This window comes from Microtus pennsylvanicus, chromosome 17 (assembly GCF_037038515.1).
Source record: "Microtus pennsylvanicus isolate mMicPen1 chromosome 17, mMicPen1.hap1, whole genome shotgun sequence".
NCBI lineage: Eukaryota > Metazoa > Chordata > Mammalia > Rodentia > Cricetidae > Microtus > Microtus pennsylvanicus.
Genome location: NC_134595.1, coordinates 7,177,824 through 7,196,249, shown reverse-complemented (window position 1 = coordinate 7,196,249; position 18,426 = coordinate 7,177,824). Strand labels below are relative to the sequence as shown.

At 37.1% G+C, this 18,426-nt stretch overlaps 1 protein-coding gene across 31 annotated transcripts in view; it reads right to left on the bottom strand.

Moving 5' to 3' along the window:
* The window catches only part of Map2 (microtubule associated protein 2), a 264,833-nt gene that overhangs the window by 81,695 nt on the left and 164,712 nt on the right, over window positions 1-18,426 (bottom strand). For 27 of the 31 annotated variants that reach the window (XM_075951221.1, XM_075951224.1, XM_075951222.1 and 24 more), the window contains one exon: window positions 3,557-3,630. The gene's annotated coding sequence lies outside the window, so the exon portion shown is untranslated. Of the gene's footprint in view, window positions 1-256; window positions 429-3,556; window positions 3,631-18,426 lie in introns of all 31 variants that reach the window. The other 4 variants (XM_075951201.1, XM_075951213.1, XM_075951202.1 and 1 more) reach the window with 1 other exon arrangement.

Sequence of the window (18,426 nt, the reverse complement as noted above, 5' to 3'; positions counted from 1 at the left end):
AATCAAGATTTAAGATAATAAAATCAACAATTAAGTTTTTTCAAAGTACTATAAAATCATAAAAATTAAGGCTTGAAACCAGGAACGTTCTTGAACACCGAAAAAGCAATGGGTTCTGCTAAGACACGTAAAGGAATGCTCTTAGAGCTACCAACCATTGCTGATGTGCATTGTGGGTAATGTATGGACAGAGCATCGACCATGGTTCTCAATAACCCTCGTTTATCCACTTATCCTTCAACAAGTGAGAGCTCACCTGAGAGGTGGTGGCCTAGGTGGTAGTGAAACAGCTTAGAACATGGTATCACTTCTGCCATCAGAGGGAGGAGACAATGTTGAGATGATGTTGGGGGGATGTTGCAGAGGATGACAATCCTGTACCACTTTGTTGGCCACGATAGGAACGAGGAATTCAAACTACAAGGTGACTGTTGGCATATTTGGAACAGGGGAGTCACATCAATCAAAGATTTCGATACTGACTTTCTATGTAGATAACAGATTATGGAAATGCAAGACTAATGACTTTTAATTATATAGGCAAAGCTGATGAGACTTGATAATAGTTTGGACAGTTACAAGTCCTGTAATGCTCTCCCATGGGCTTAACTAGGTCAAGTCATGTGCTGCTAAGAGGTGGTGGAAAAGCTAGTGGCAAAGTGATTTTCAGAGTGGTTAACAGTGTACTGTAATACCCAGTGAGCTTTGTAAGAAAGGGGATGCTGATTTCATAGGCATCAATAAGATGAACTTCAGGGACAAAGGTCTACATTTCCCTTTAGGATTGCAGAGTTAGGTTGGAAATAGTAAATTTCAATTTTCATGCAATATAGTAATTAGCAACATTAGTAAAAAACTCAAAGGGCACTCTTTCCTAAACATTTCCACTGTGATTATCAATTCTGCATAATCCACTTGGTGCTCACATGGTACTAAAGAACACACACAAGTAGGAATGCAAGCCCACAATAGTCATTTCCGCAGCATCACTGGAGCAATGTTTCCCGAGATACTATTTTCTCAGTTTAGATAAATATTGTCTCTTCTTGATGGTTTAACATTCACCCCCAATAAACATAAAAGGATCCTAATGAATACTGGTGGGGTAAATTAAACTTCCATGTATGTATCAGCAAATTCTAGAATTAACTGTAATTTGAAAATGATCTTTATTAGAACTCCTCCCACGATTTTTAAGGGAATGTAAGCAATTAACAAGGACCCCCACACACAAAATATTTTTTCTTTTAAGTATCTTAAATTTCATATGTAGTATTCATACTTCATTTGGGAATAGTCAGAACTTCATCTATGGTGAAATAAAACCTATGTTGATTATTATATTATGAAAGAACAGTGAAAATCATGGGTCCCAGTAGATTAGCAAAATCCTTACATGTCAATTAAAAGATGTGTTTCCAGCTGGGGAAAAATGAAACATAAAAAGATTTGGCATGCTATCATATTCAGAGAATGTCAGCTCGCTTGGCCACAAATTCCAACGAGGTTTTATAAGACATACTGAAGCCATCACAGCATTGAATCTCTAAAGAGCTGAGAGATACTTAGATGCAATAATAAGCACCAGATATTAATATGTAAGGCAATAACCATGATAACAGCTGGAATGAGCCAAACCAATCTCGTGTGCCAGTGTGGATGCATCTAACTACAACAGTGAGTGAAGGTGGCCTATAAAGGAACACCTGCAGGGTGACAATAGCTCTGTACACCTGGAAGGTGCCACTATGCTGCGTCTGTTTGCCATGCAGTAGAACACACAGAGGACACTATGTATCTTTAGTCTGATACTCACTGGGAGGGAAGCGGGAACGTGAGAAGAAAGCAAAAGCTCTTTTTCTCCTGAGATGACTTATTCAGAAGAGTTTAAGATAGCCACAGCAAGAGGCTGTTTGATCTGTCTGTCAGGTCTTAGGTATTTACCATAATGTTGAGTCTTTTGCAATGAAAGCATTATACATTTCCCCCCTCAAAAATAAAAATTAATGAGAGCAACAAAATGAACATTGTCGTGGCCAATTATAGATAGTATATTCAAAACCTTTAATACAATTTAAACTAATATTCATTTTCTGTAGTGAGAGGTCACTCCCTTGCAATCTCTGTATAATTTTATTCTGCCTTTCCTGTAAAGTTTCTAGTTAAAAGGTGAAAAGTAAAAGAAAACATAGTTTCTATTTGCAAACTGAGCTAAAGTGCTCATTTATTTATTCATGCAGTTATTGGATATGGGACAGGTGCACACATACAGTGAGATTGGGCCTGCTGTGCGTTGACTACGTTTTCAAAAAGTAAATGTCAATTTTTGTAGTGGTATTTCATTTGAATTTTAATAAATGAAGCTTGCCTGAAGTTCAGAAAGTAAAACAGTCGTACTGTTCAGCCCTATAGACCAGGCAGCAGTGACACACACCTTTCATCCCAGTAGCCACATTAGTTTGCCATAGAAACTGGGCAGTAGTGGTGCTCACCTTTAATCTCAGCACTAGAGAGGAATGTAAGATGGGAGAAGACAGCTCTAACACAGTCTCATTCTGAGGATTTGTGGAGGCAGGACTGCCCATGTTGGTCTGAGCTAGACATAAGAGCTAGTGGTTTGCTGCTTTGCTTTTCTGATTCATTATCTGTCTCTGGGTTTTTATTATTCATGCTACAACTTTTTCTTATATGAACCCAGATGGAATCTATGCAAACCTACGAGAATTCTAATTCTTGGGCATTTCTCCTCAAGCAACTGTGCCCAGGTCACCACCAATGTTGTTTTTTTTTTCTCCTACGTGTAGTTTTTGGCTTCTGCTCCCACGTGCACAGTTTGGTGAACTCTGCCTCCTGTCCTTTTGTCTCAGTCCCCTAATCTGTGAAGTGGAGATCACTTATTTATCACCTCCATGACAGAGTACCTACCTCACAGAACTGACATAATGCAATAAGTGCATTAATTTATGTAAAGTCATACGAAAACATGGTAAGTGCAGAGGAAATATTATTGTTATGGTTAGCCACAGCAGAAAAGAGAGGCTTAGGTCAATCCTCATTTCAAAGGAAGGTCTTTTCATTTAGTCAGTCTAAATGCTATGAAGTGATTTTTTTAAAAAGAAACATAGTGTTTTTATTCATTATTTGGAAATTTCACATCATGCACCCTGATCACTTCCCAGTTCTCCCAGGTCCATTCCCCACCCTTGTGACTTTCCCCAAAACAAATGAAGGAAAAGAAAAGAAAAAATACCAACTCCAGTTTGTGTTGCCCATCTTCTCAGCGGGGCATGGTCAGACTCACAGGGGCCAGGCCCTAAAGGAAATTGATTTCTTCCCCACCTCCACCCCTGTCAGAAGCCATCAGCTCTGAAGAGCTATATGTGAAGTGATAATTTATAATTCCTAGTCTATTAGCTGTGAAATTCAAAATGCCATTTCTTCCTTAAAAATAAACTGGCATTTAATTAAAAATCAAAAGCCTTTATGGTTAGCAAAGAAGTGAAGTGTTTTTTACAATAGTGGGACACTCTTTTACCGTGAGAGAATATGATCTTACCTGTTCAAGGAAGTTGTGAAGTAGTGATGTTTGTTGTGTTCTCAAAGGACTGATGGTATGTTCTGGCTTTTTCTCTTAAAAGAATGAAGAGAAAATTTATGAATTAATTTCTGACCCACACATGTCAACCATATCAATGTGAAACAGCTCAAAACTTTCTCTTTTGGATTTGGGTAGCTATGAGATTGCAAGATGGATTTCCTAAGGTCTGGTCCTCATCTGCTTAGCATTTGTGACCTGCTGGTCACTAGCTCAGCCAATTGACGCAGAGCAGTGAGTAGGTAAACTACTGAACGCCTTTCCTACCATTTTACATCTTAACACTTCTTAAGAGTAATATCCAAGGAAGAGTAAAATTTTAAATTGTTCTCCACTAATAAATACCAGAAGATTGTGTAACCTCCCAAAAGAATATATTCATAATTATTAATTATATCCAAAAGCTTTAAAAAAGCCTGGGCCTCGAGCCCAGTCTGCATTGAATTTATGAAGCACAGGATGGAGCCGGAGTTTTTAACAACTAAATACATAGAGTATTTACATAAGTATATAGGTACATAAGAACATAAGTACATAAGTACATAGAGTACTAAATTTATTTTGACATTCCAAAACCCGAAAGGCACTCCGGATTAGCAATTATGCCAAAAAAAATGCCATGGAAAGTCATATGGAATACTCCCTATTGACGTGGTTCCTGGAAATCAACAGAATTACTGGAAGGCACCTGGCTTGTTCTCTCCCTTACAGGCTGTCCAGGTGCAGCCACCCTCATCTATGGCAAGATGACACAAACCCAGAGTGTGAGTAAATCCCCTGAATGCAGCTCTCACACCCTTGTTTCTAGAGCTGCGTGTGCGTTTCCCGCAGGACTGATTTGTGTTCATCCCAATAGACACACCCGATCTTATTTTCAGGGAGGATGATATGCTAGTGTTAAAAAAATTTGAAACCTAAATGGATAGCCTCTATATATCTTTAGAATGCAGAAGAAAATTCGAACAGAAGATAAGGATGAACTGATTCTTCTTTTATCTATTCTGGAATTTTTTGTTTAGATTCTGATGCTAGAGATCAAAGATAGGGCCTTAGGCCTGACAAATGCTCTCCCCGCCAACAGACGAACCCAGCACTTTTTTGACTTTTAATCAGTAAATTCATGTAAATATAGGAGGAGATAAGACTTTGATTCAAAGCAATAAATTTTGATTATATTTGGTGTTTCTTTTGTATTTGCTCATTTGATCTGTGGTCAGTAACAATGTGGAAGAGCAAGTACGATGATCCTTAACATCTAAATAACTATAAAGAAAGTTTTACAGCCAAAAAGACACATGGTAGAATTTCACATTCCTGGTAATAATTCAGTAATTATTTTAGCAAAATGATTGCTGAAATCTTGCACACAACTTTTTGTTTCTTTTGAGAAATTTCTGGATTGTCTATGGACAAAAGCTGTGTGCAAATATTCTAGCAAACATTTTTATACATCTATCTATCCATCTATGTATGCATGTATGTATGTATGTATGTATGTATGTATGTATGTATGTATCTATCTATCTATCTATCTATCTATCTATCTATCTATCTATCTATCTCTTTATCTATCCATCTACCTTCTATCAACCATTTGTCTGTCTAGTTATCTGTCAATCTATTTGTCTATCCATCTATTCATCCACCTGTGTCTGTCTGTCCATCTATCTGTCTGTCTATCTATCTATCTATCTATCTATCTACCTAACTACTGACCTACCTATCTACCTATCATCTATTTATCCATCTTTCATCTATCACAATCAATTGGCAGAATCACGGGAAGGAGAAATTTATACAGAGTATTATGTATAATAATTTAAGATTACTTAGAAATTAGATTATAAGCAAATGAAAGCTTCTTGTTTTAAATTTTGCTTGTTTTCTTGTTTTGTTTTTGTTATTTTGTTCTAAAACAGGCTCTCTCTTCATAGCCCTGGTCGCTTGGCTTTCCTATAATTCACTATGTCGGGGCTGGCCTCAAATCAGTGATATGCCTACCTCTGCCTCTAGAGTGCTCGGATTAAAGGCACACGCCACTATTTTCAACTTCTAGGTTGGTTTTTAGAACAAAAGTAAAATGGTAGAGGAATTCTCAGTACCCTGTTTAGAGAAAGGGACCTTATATGAGTGTCAAACAAAATACTGTACTTTTTATCTTTAAATTCAGTATTTTTCTTAATGTCTGAAAGTACTTTTTGTACATTGCATTTACTTTCCAATAAGAACACATGTATGTGTGTGTTAGAGTACATACAGTGAGTGTGTTTTTACATACCTAGTTTTTATCCTTATGACATGGAGACAAAGAGAAATCTCTAGAGCAAATTACAGTTCATGGGACAGTTGCATCCTTGTGCTGTCTCTATCTATCTATCTATCTATCTATCTATCTATCTATCTATCTATCTATCTATCTATCTATCTATCTATCTATCTATTCATCCAGTTTCAGGCTCCTGATACTATACCTTCCCTGCCATTATGGATTTAGTTTTTCAATAAGACAAAATAAATCCCTTTCTTCTTAAGTTGCCTATTTTATTACATCAGATGAAAAGTGACTAATACGCCTGTCTTCTTACACGGGTGCTTGGGATTTAACTGGTTCCACAAGCTTTGGGAATAAACACTGTCCCATCTCATCCTCTTCTTCAGTTCCCTGCACTAACTGAGCAGGCTTATTTCTGTTTGAATGTAAATCTATAACATTGAAGCTAGAATGAGGAACTAGAATATCATGAAAAAGTAATCCCAAGGTGAGATTTTCCCCAAAGATGTGTCTCATAAGAAAATTTCCCCCATTGAGCTAGATTGTACTACTCATTTGCCTTGGAAACTCATTTCCCTCTAAGTATCATTTAGTTATTTAATTTTCTGTTTTGATCCACTTTCTCAGACAAGCAAAACAGAGATGGTTGACATTGCTGGAGAAACTAAGTGTAGTTGCTGAAAACTTATTGTAATATAACCACTAGCATTAGGCTATTCCATCAGCGCAAAAATGAGCAACAGCCCTGTTGCCCACCCATTTACCAATCTTAAGTGGTTTTGAATAGTTCAAAACTCAGGGCACTCATCAAAAGCTAAAGATTTTAGCTATTGAGGGCTGGACTGCTGATCCACTAGGGAAAAACTCTAGTATTTCGAGTAGTTCTTAAATAGACAGGCAGCTATTAACATTGTCGTGTATTTACCAAGCTACTAAACCATGTGTGCTCCCTAATATGGTTAGAATCACTTATTATCTACGTATTTGTAAGTATAATAAAGGATGCTGAACTGAAGTCATTAATGGTTGAGAAACATCTCTCATGGTTACTGTGAAAGTTGTTTTTCAAACATGGTTGTTTCAAATGGAATATAAGTCAAATATACACTTGAAAGAAATAAGAACTGTTAACAAAATTCTTATTTATAAAACATCTGGTCTTCATCTGAGCAGAGAATTAGGATACAGTGGCTAATAAGCACTGTGTCATTTGATTCTCAAACTGACACTGCAGGCTAGGGCTAAAAGCTGGGCTAAGCTGCCTTAGGTGATTTATGTTTGTCCAAAGTATCTTGACATAATATTGTACAAGGAAAGTATCAAGGATTGGATTACTGAGGAAAGCTCATCCCGACTCTTGGAGGGTTTGTAGAATTAAGGTTAATATTCAGTTCACACTCTGAGGGATAGAGAAGTCTTCCAGCCACTGCTTTGTCATACACTGACCACCATCTCTGGCTGCTCTTTTTTTGTGACCTACAGGCTTTGGAAAGTACACAAGAAGAGCAAGAGGGAAAGATATACATATCATCATCTTCTTATGCTTCAGTGGGCTGAATGTGGCTTTGCTTGTATGCAAACAGCTGAGGACACATGGCTATTGTTTGAAGAGGAGACATCTCAATTCCCAGCACAAATGAAGCATCATGATGGTCCAGTAGTTACTATCAAGGCCCTCTATTATTGTAAAGGATAGATATGCAATGATAACACTCCTAAAGTAAAATTAGAAACTTATATATTCCCTAAACTGCTAACATATTCAGACTCAAACTGTGGGTATGTGTATAATAAAATGCAATGATGTATATAAATAAGCAAAATACTAACATGTATGCCCATTCCTGCAGAAGGTACTTTTTCAACTGAAGCTCATTTCTCCAAAGATATTCTCCAATAATCTCCAGGATTGACAGAATGTGTCTAGTCATTACATTTGGTTATGAAAACTCCTATTACACTTATTTTTTTACATTTTATTTGCACTAGCTGTTGTAGAAGAATGTCCTCTGCGACATAACACTCCATCTTTCAGCGAAATGCCCTAAGACTCACGTGTCCTAAAAGGAGGCCCATTAAGACTCATGGAGTGGAACCAGAGAGAAAGTTCAGTAGTAGCTCTTGAATGGGACTTGAGTTCATTTTCCAGCACCCAAGTAGCAAGGCTAACAACCACTTACAACTGTAGCTCCATGATATTGGATGTCATCTTCTGGCCCTCATTAACACTTCACTCACTTTTGAGGCCCCCTCCCAACACACATATGCCTGTCACAAGCAAGCAAATGACCGAGGAGATAACTCACAGGTTTCAGGAAGTCCATGAAACTTAAAAGATTCACAAAGCCCCTCTCTCTCCAGCATTATATAAACCGTTTGGACAGCTAAGCAGAAGATACCTCTTGCCTTGCTGATCTTCCTGCAAGTCATGCAGAGAAGTTCAGGGTCCCAGCTTCTTCATGGGTCTTCACTTATTACCCATAGTGGGATGGATCTTGGTGATGAAGTTGCCTAAGAGGTATCCATGCTCTTGTAAGTAACCTGTCACCCATACTTCCTTAAGTAATCCTAATAAACTTGTTGTTTTATCAAGTCGATGCTGATAAGACTTTGGTTCTCTGTCTGGGGTGATGCCTCCCCAGGAACAGTGTCGTACAACATGTTCCATTCTAATTAAAGCTTGTTAAACTTGAAAGAAGCCTCTGGCCGTATGTGTATTTTCCATTTTATTCCATTCTTAATGACCACTAGTATCTGAAGTATATGCATTACTTTTTAATAACAATTGAATTAAAAATGAGTACATATGCAGGATCAAAGTATTAAGCCATGTGAGCATACAATGTACTTCAAATAATGCTGATATTTTATCATTTTGTTTTTGAATGATACATTACTTTATATCTTAAAATGAATCACATCCCCAGATTAGTATTCTTTTTTTGTAGCAAATATGTTCCATTTTATTTATTTAAAAAACAATCTTTTCTAATTTTACATAACAATCTCAGTTCCCTTTCCCACCCTTCCTCCCACTTCCCCCCTTTCCACCCATTCCTCTCCATTCACTCCTCAGAGAGGGTAAGGCTTGCTATGGGTAATCAATGAAGTCTGTCACATCACTTTGAGGCAGAAACAAGGCCCTCCCCACTATATATAGACTGAGCAAGGTATCCCTCCAAAGTAAGGTAGACACCTAAATGTCAAGAGGTAAGTATCCACAAGAAACTAATCCTCAAATCTAAACTTTAGAACAATGATAAAATATATTACTACAGGGTCAGTCACCTATTCTGTGATATTCACTCATGAGAGCCTGGGAAGACTAATCCCCCACAATACATCATCACCTTGAATGTATATGACTTATTTGTTCTGTGTCTACCCCACTTCATTCCAGCTAAGCTTTATACTGTAGAAAGGCAGATGCCAATGTCTTTTATATTTACTTCACTACCCTATGTGGTAGAAAATGCTTGCTCAGTAACTGTTCAACAGATGAACAATTGAAGGCTGTACTGTAAGATGTGCTTGGTGCTGTTAATTTTGAATAAATGTACTCCTGTGTTATAAGCAATAGAATCTTATACCTGGCTAAATTCCCTGATTAATAAAGATCTAAGAATGGTAGTTTAATTTTCTTAATGTGTGTGAGTAGAAATTAAATTCAGTTTTTGAAATAAAAAGACTTCAAACTGTGTTGAAACTTCAGCTGATTATTTAGTGGCTGCGCATACTAAATCAAGTAGGTCTTCTAAAAGCATAGATCTTCAGTGATGTAGTTATTAATGAGACTCTCAAAGAGCTATTGCAACGTTGAAGCAAATGCATGTGATCGGAGAAGTATTTGAGACTTGTTGAGCACTGTGAAGTATCACTATCAATCTTCAGGTTCTTTATCATCACGGTTCCACACTGCTCTGCTCTCTGATAGACAGGCATCACCTTGAGCAGAAATCCTCTGTTCAGAGTTGCTGTGTTCTCTCAGCTTTAACCAAGCATTAGTTTTACTTATCAATCTAATGCCTTCTTAGATCTTTAGGAGAGAGAAGGTCTTTGAGAAGGATTTTGCCAAAGAAGTAATTTCATTTACTGATAAGCCAGAGTTCACCTGCTGGCCGACACCTGTCAGTCAGTAGCAACATAATGGGATTTGATAAAGCAGACATTGGCTAGACCAGAGCATCAGACAATTTTGAAGTCAATGCAAACAATAAAATTTCAGCTATAAATATTTATATTTCAGTAAAAAGAAACTTGAATTCAGCTGGCCAGTGCTTCAGGCTTTTTTTCTTTTTACTAAGGATTGCATTTTTGATTTCTTATCACCTAGAAAGGCATGCATAAAAAGAGGAGGAAACAGGAGACTAATGCCTCACACCGAAGAGAAGGTTGTGCTATAGTCATCCATCCAGAAAATTGAAATTTCGATAAATCCATTTTAGTCCCAAAGAACTCAAAGCTCTAAGAGCAGAGGGTATCATCAAGTCACTGAAGTCTGAAGGAAGAGCACAGTTTAGGGTTAGTTCAGGTCCTTATATTACATGCTGTTTAGGAGGCAGTGCATGATAACTTAAAACAGTGGGAAGAAGCTTTCTCTTCCTTCTGTAACTAATCTAAAATATCTTCTTCCCTTTCCAATGTTATTTTCTTAACAGTGGCAGCCAACATTTTTATCACTACAGCAATGGCCCGTGATACTCATCAGAAAAAAGGAGAACCACTTGCGTGAAAATATTACTTCCTGACTAAAACAATAAATCTATATAAAACCTTGTCTGACTCCCAAGTATTCTGGAAATTCTACAACAATATTCCCGTATGCATTGTGCAGTAATGCTCACAGCAGTAATCTTGGAAATATTATGATGCACAAGTATGTATCAAGATTCCTCCCCCAAGGAGGTGGGGATATGGATGAGGGGTGGAGACTTGGCATAGAGATGTTAGAATCAAACAAACAAAGACTGTGGCTGCCCATAAATAGAAGACAAAGTAGGAGGTAGATTGTCTGCTGGGGAGCTCTTTTAAAATGTTGTTCACTCTTTCATTATTCTGTTCCTAGCTTTGCAGTTCCCCTCCTTTGTGCTCTTTTCACAGGGGTATTCTATTATTATACTTTGTTTAATTGGCTTATATTTAAGTAAATAGATGTCACTGAGATGAAGGGCAATGGGAATGCAGAAAGGGGAGTATAGAAATTAACACAGGAGGCACAGAGGCAAGACAGAGATAGGGACCACAGGGGGTACGGGCAATCCTGGCTACCCAGGCGGCGTGTGTTCATGAAAGGCTTTAATCTAAAGCTCCTAGTGGCCACTTAATGTCTATAATCAAGCCATATGTGTCTACAAAAATGTATGAAAATAAGATTAAAGTCTCAGCTAAAAGGCAACAGCCAGTGAGCCAATGAGACTATAAAGATTCCAGCTGCTCTAACGACTGTTGTTCCCAAGGAGCTCTGCTAGTGCTCATGACTCCTTGCTTGGGTACCCCAGGGATCACACCAACTACCTTTGGTATTTGTAGGTCTATGAGTCTAACTCAGTGGTATGTTTTAACCTCACAGTTGTTGAATGATTTTTAGATTCCCTTCTAAGCCAATGGTTAGGCAAAAACTTTTAAAACTTCTTGACTTTCTAAAACTGTGGCCCCACATAGATTATATTATAGTTTTGCGTGTGAGTGGCCTCTCTGGGCTCCATCACCCATGTTTGACACCTACCATCTTATTTAGAGGCCTTGAAGATCAGAAGCCTTCTTCACTCAGGGAGTGCCTCATGAAATCCATGACTTGTGCTATCTCACCTTTAGCAGAGGATTTTGTCTCAAGGGAGATTGTAGTAGAACTTCTGGAGGATATTGTTTAACTTTATTAATGATTTTGTTTTTGCCATTTATATACAGTTTATAATTGGATATATGTATTAACTGAAAGTCATCCAGTTTAAAGAAAACCCATGAAGCTTACTACAAGGAAAAGAGAAGCCAGAAGTCATTTGTGACCCCCTCCTGGCTCAAGTACTGTTCTCCCATATGGGGGCTGTCTCTAGTTAGCAGGAACTGAATGCTTGCCTTGCCTCTTTTTTTGCTATTATAAATATTATATTTTAATTTATTCATACAAGATTTACATTTTAGTTTTAGTAGATTGGTAACATGAGATATTTATTGTTATTATTTCGAATTCTTTGTTTATTTATTTATTTATTTTAGTTGTTGTTGCTTTGCCTCTTAAAGTATTCTTACAGTACTCTTCCTGGTTCTTTGGAGACTTATGGTAGTAAGCACAGGTGCTGTGGAACACTGATGTACAGAAGGATCCCAACCAAAGGTACAGTGTCACCCTCATTTAGGAAGGTTGTTCTCACTTCAATGAACCCAGTTTAGACAATTCATTGCAGCAATACCCAAAGGGTATGTTTCTTTAGTGATCTTGTCATATTGAAATCAATATAAACTATCACACACACATATACATACAAACCTCTGCTCTCTCCTTCTTGTTCCTCCTCCCCTCTCTTACAATTTGTCTTGATTTGCAACCCTCCCTAAGATAAAATTCATGTTTCACTCAAGGCTACAATCCCAAATGAGGTAATTTCTTAGCTTTTGTTGGTAACATAAGACTCAGATTTCACTAAAAATAGATATGAAGGGCCTGAGAATCATTAAATTCTAATGTATCGTCAAAATAAAAAACAACATTTGGGCTGCAGCTTTCTACTAATAGTTTTGTAGAAAAACATACACAATACTCAAAGGATCTCAATCCTTATCTGTCTTGTTTGTTATAAAATATGATTTATTTTCTTTTTTTTTTCTTTGTAGCTTTGGAGCCTGTCCTAGAACTAGCTCTGTAGACCCAGCTGGACTCAAACTCATAGAGATCCACCTGCCTCTGCCTTCTGAGTGTTGGGATTAAAGGCGTGTGCTCCCACCACCCGGCCCTAAAATATGAAATCTTTTGAAAATTGTTCTGACATTTTTATTCCTCAAGTAAGCCAGGTTTAAGAGAAAAGACATTTATCATTTATGTTTCATCATGTACTGGTCATTATAACAAAATATAAAAATTTCTAAAAATTTAATTTCATTTGATTTAAAAATTTACTTTTAATAACTGCCTAGTGAATAGCAGAATACTTGTAATTGTAAATTCAAGAAATGGTATTTATAAAATTATAGGAAATTGGTAAATTCAGTCTTAATAGAGCCAGGGAAAATTTTTGGTTCTCAGTTTCATAGAGAAATGTGCAAATGCAAAGTTATTTCTCTCAAGAAATGAATAAAATTGTTTTCTTTCACAAATAAATATTAAATAATAATATTTTAAGGTGTTTTTGTAGTAAGTCATTTTAAAAATCACTAAAGATTTTCATCTTCATGACTGAACTGGAAACCTATATTGAAATAACAGCTAGAGCAATAACTAGAAAATTTACATTTTTGTCTCTCTCAAAATAGTTGATCATGTGGTCATGGGACAAGAGAAAATAATAAAGGATAAATAACATCAAACACATTATGCACATGTATGAAAATGCCATAGTGAAGCACATTATGCAATAATTAATATAGGGTAATAAAATGATCATTTTCCATATTAGCTATCATCCAATAGACCCTTCCATGAAATGAAACTCAATCCATGAACATGCACCCATCACAGAGCCCCCTCTTTTTGGCAGTCATCATGTAAGGGCTCATATTTTCAATCAGCTCAGTGGTCTTCCAGCTCCTCAGTCAAGTCACACAGAATGTCTCTTCCTCTTATGATGTGAGCTGGTAGGCTCTGGGATTGGTTACCTTACCTACTGTAATCTTTGCTTTTCTTTCATAATTTCTCCTTCTTAAAGTGTAGCATCTTAAATTAATTTTCTCACATTCGCACCATTCTTGCCAGTGATGTGTTACCTCTGGAAGCTTCTTTTAGAAGTGTCAGACAGCTATGCCTCACAAGACACTAACATTATACTTTGCTCATCTTAGGACTATAACTTTGCTGGTGACCATGAGGTTTCAGAGGTGATGAATGTAGCAGTTACAGGCTCCAATAACATTCCATCACCTTTCTGAATACTCCATGGAGTGGGGAACCAACATAGCAAATGCAAGAGATTGTATGGCAGAGTGTAGACCAAGCTTTGCCTCCACCTGGACCCCTATATAGCAAGCTACATCACTTCATTGTCTCATTATTTCCACACAATAAACGGTGGGTAATAATAACTATCTTCTTGTAAAGTGGCTTAAAAGGCTAAGGAGAGATTAGGTAAAGTGTTTTTCACAAGGTTTGATTACCTTTCTATGTACCAGTTCCCTATTATCTACCCATTCATACATTCAGTGATTTTCATAAGGAATGAGTACTATTACGCCACCGAATGAATTGTGTGACATTGGTATATTCAAATATTGAACAAAGGGTTCTGCACTTACAATGGTTGCATAAAACTTTTCAAACGTGGGTAGGCACCATAAGCAATTAGAATTATGGTTTAAAAATTCAGAATTTGAGTTCTAGTCAAGAGAAGAATTGTAGAAATTTGAATGATTTCATGAATCTACAGTTTTCATAAGTATCAGCATGACAATAAACATATGATCCATGGAACACACTTTGAAAAATAACTGCTCCATAGCATTTGGTTAACTCTATTGGTATAAAATCTTGACCATTTTGTTTGCACACAAACAAAATCTGTTTACAAAACGAGACATTGCCTTCAAGATGGTAGTGAAGTGATAGCTGTTAGTTTAAAGGTTTACTTCCTGTTTTTAACTCTCTCTGTCTAAAATTCAATATATGTTTTTAAAGCCCAAATACCTTTTCTTCCAAGTAATTTATGATTTTTTTCTTCTCAAAATTGCTGTTTTTAATTTTTGTGTTGTGATGTTTTTTGGCATAATTTAATGAAAACTGAATTCATGTTCACCCAACATGGCCTTAATTTGTATAAAAGCTTCCTGGGTCCCATCATACGTTACCTGGAAACAATGCACCTCTATTTAAAAGCACTTGGGCTAAATAAAGAATTTGTTATAAACCATTTGTAATAAAAAAATGTGCCTGTATTCTTTAGATCCACAGGTCTAAAACACAGCCACTGTACAATGGAAAATTGACCTTTATAGATCTATTTATGAGTTTTCAAGCAGCTTTGATTGCTTATTCTGTAGGAGGGCTGGAGAGAGAAGTTCTTTTCAAAATTGAGTTGGAAAATTATAATAAGCAGGGTTCTTATTGTGTCAAAATAAAAAAAAGTTTCTACTTTGGATAACAAGGACTCTAGAAAACACATGAAACAAAACTTTATTTTATTTGTGTGTGTGTGTGTGTGCCACAGTATGTGTGTGGAGATCAGAGGATGATTTCTGAGAACTGAGTTCTCACCTTTCACTATGTTTGTCTTAGGGATCAAATTCAGGTTGTCAAAATTGGTAGCAAGCACCTTGCTGTGCTAGGCCTTCTCTCCATTCCCCAAAATAGGAACTTTAGATAGTGCAGATTCCACTACAAGGTTGAATTTAGCAGCTATGAACTATCTGGCAAGTCCTACCTTTCACAATTAAGTCATCTAAGCCCTCATAGAAATGTGTAAGGGGCTACACATTATCATTTCGCTTTCAGTGTCCAACGTTCTTAGGAGAAAAACTAAAACTCTTTCTCCCTGTAGATGGTGCATCATCTAGCTTTGTTAGGTATCTGACCTCGTCCTACACTATGTCCCTCATACCCCCTGCTCTCCCTTTAGCCTTCTGCCATTCGTCCTGATGGACTCTGCTCCTATAGCCAAAGGGTTTTTGAATGCCACTCTTGCTGGTGTGGTATATTCTTCTCTACTCTCTCTGCCTATTTCGTTATAACTTACTTCTCATCTGTCTAGGCCGACAAGGTTTGTTTCTGAATCTCCCTTTTATCACCCTTGTCTTGCGTCTAAGTTTGTAGTTATTTGTGTGATTGTTAGTTGAAGACAGTGACCATAACCATCCCCGCTTAACTTGATCACTAGGACTTGGTTTTCCATTTGGTTTTTATGAACTTACAGAAGGATGAGTAGAATCCATGGATGAAAATAAAATCCTCGCAACTGAGTAAGTGAAAGCTTAAACATAACTCCGAGCCTTAGTTTCGCGAGCACAAAATCAAGTTTGCTAGACCAAGTAATCATGGGGATTTTTAGCAGCTCAAAATGTTTAAACATAAAAGATTTAATTTTTTTAAATTTAAAATAAAAATTAATAAATGACTCACTAACACAAGTATCCAACTAATGAATGGGTTAACAGGATGCGCTATGTCCATTCAATGAACAATTGCTTAGTCTTTATAAAAAACAAGCAAAGTACTATTAGCCATGATATGGATAAACCCAGAAAGCATTGAACTTTCATTTAGTAAAATATCTGAAAGAGAAAAACAATCTATTGAGACAGTCCTTTGGGCATTTTCTCAGATAGCAACACAGCAGAAATTGAGTGGCTGTTAATGGGTATGTTTTTCTCTGGGGGCTCATGAAAATGTTTGAAAAATTAGACAGGGAAGATGCATGTATAACTGTTGATATAGTGAAAAGCCAATGTACTGCATAATTAAAAGAAATGAATTTTCATATGTGAATTAAATTTCAAAGCAGTTGGGGCTACTGTCACTTCTTCCCGAGGACCCTGATTTGATTCCCAGCACCCACATGGCAGTTTACAACCAAGTGTGACTTCAGTTCTAGGGGAGATGATGCCCTTTTCTAGCTCCATGGGCATTGTATTCATGTGGTACACCAATATATCTTCAGGTAAAATGCCAATAGCAAAAAACCCCATGAAATAAAAAATTAAATATTTTTAATAGTTGCTTCTAAAGAACAAAACAACATTCCAGTGGACAGTATTAATTCATGCTCTTGGCATCCAACTCTAAACTTAATTGAATAGATAATTATATACTTTTGGACATTTAAGCTCTTTAAAAGCCATAAAAGCCTGAGCAATGGGGAAAAAAATCTTGTTTCTTATAATGAAACAAGATTCAGAATACTCATTTATAATTTCTTCATTGGTTACCATGTATCAAATACCGAATTACACCCTGTACAGTTAGATGCTGCTACCAATGCTACAATAGCATCCCTGTTTCCCAGAAACTTATATAATCATGTTTGGAATGGCAATTAACTATAACGCAAAGCACAGGCTGAGCGTCCATAAGAAAAACACAGTTCAGCACTTAGGTGAATCAAAGGACAGATTATGCTCAACATAAATTATTATGGAGAGTACAGTATTTAAGGTAAGCTTTATAAAACTGTGTGCAATTTAAAGAAGAGGGCATGAGCAGTACAAAAGAAGAAAATGCGAAGAGAAGAAGGAAAATAGTATAAATGAGGAGAGTGAGGTAGAGAAATCTTCAAAGACTAATTCTGAATTGAAATGGATGACAACGTCAAATATATGTGGGACAAGAAGAATAAATTCGCCATAGACTTTAATCAGCAAGTGATTTTAGGGGAAAACAAGTGGTCACTAATCTTCTCTAATGCACGTGCTTGGTAATTAATCTTTGTATAAGATGTCTGACACTTCACTATTTTCTCAGGCCTCAACGGGTCATAGAATTAAGAATGAAACTTTGTGGCGAGGACAGATTAAGAATAGTGGCTAGTCATGCTAGTTTTAAGAAGCTGGACTATGACTGAAAAAGCATGGGATAAAACCGGACTCTTTGAACATGGCGAACAATGAGGGCTGATGAGAAGCCAAAGACAATGGCACTGGGTTTTGACCCTACTTCATCTTCTGGCTTTGTGGGAGCCTACCCAGTTTGGATGTTCACCTTCCTAGACCTGGATGGAGGGGGGAGGACCTTGGACTTTCCACAGGGCAGGGAACCCTGACTGCTCTTTGGACTGGAGAGGGAGGGGGAGAGGAGTAGGGGAAGGGGGAGAAGAGTGGGAGGAGGGGGAGGGAAATGGGAGACTGGGAGGAGGCGGGAATTACTTTTTTTTCTTTCAATAAAAAAAAAAGAAAAAAAATACGATAATGGCCACCAGACAATAGGCACTCCCTGAGGTTATGCAGAAATTAAATGGAATGCTATAGAAGTATTAGATTTGCGGAGATTTAAGGAAGTGATAATTTCATATGGTACGCATTCATCCTGTGTGAAGCAGATGTTAAATTCATGGGCAAATCAGAACAAAATTATTCACCAGACTGGAAAGATTTGGCTAAAGCAATACTGGAAGCTGGTCCTGTGTAAGAATGGTGAACATGGTAGGCAGTGGAAGCTAGGGCCACATAACAATGAAATAAGCTAGAGACATTAATATTTCCCAAGATCAGCTGCTAGGTGAAGGTCAATATACTGATATATAATTATATATAATTAAACACAAAGTCATGGAGTAAGGCTGTCCAGGACCCAAGGTCTCAGGAGCATCACAAAGGCATTTCTGCAGTGTCGTGCATTCTTTATACTAGGCTCCTCCTCACGAAGGTTTCTTCACCTCTGGAAGGAGCCACAGACTGGTCATCACCAGTAGCATATCACTATCCTGGT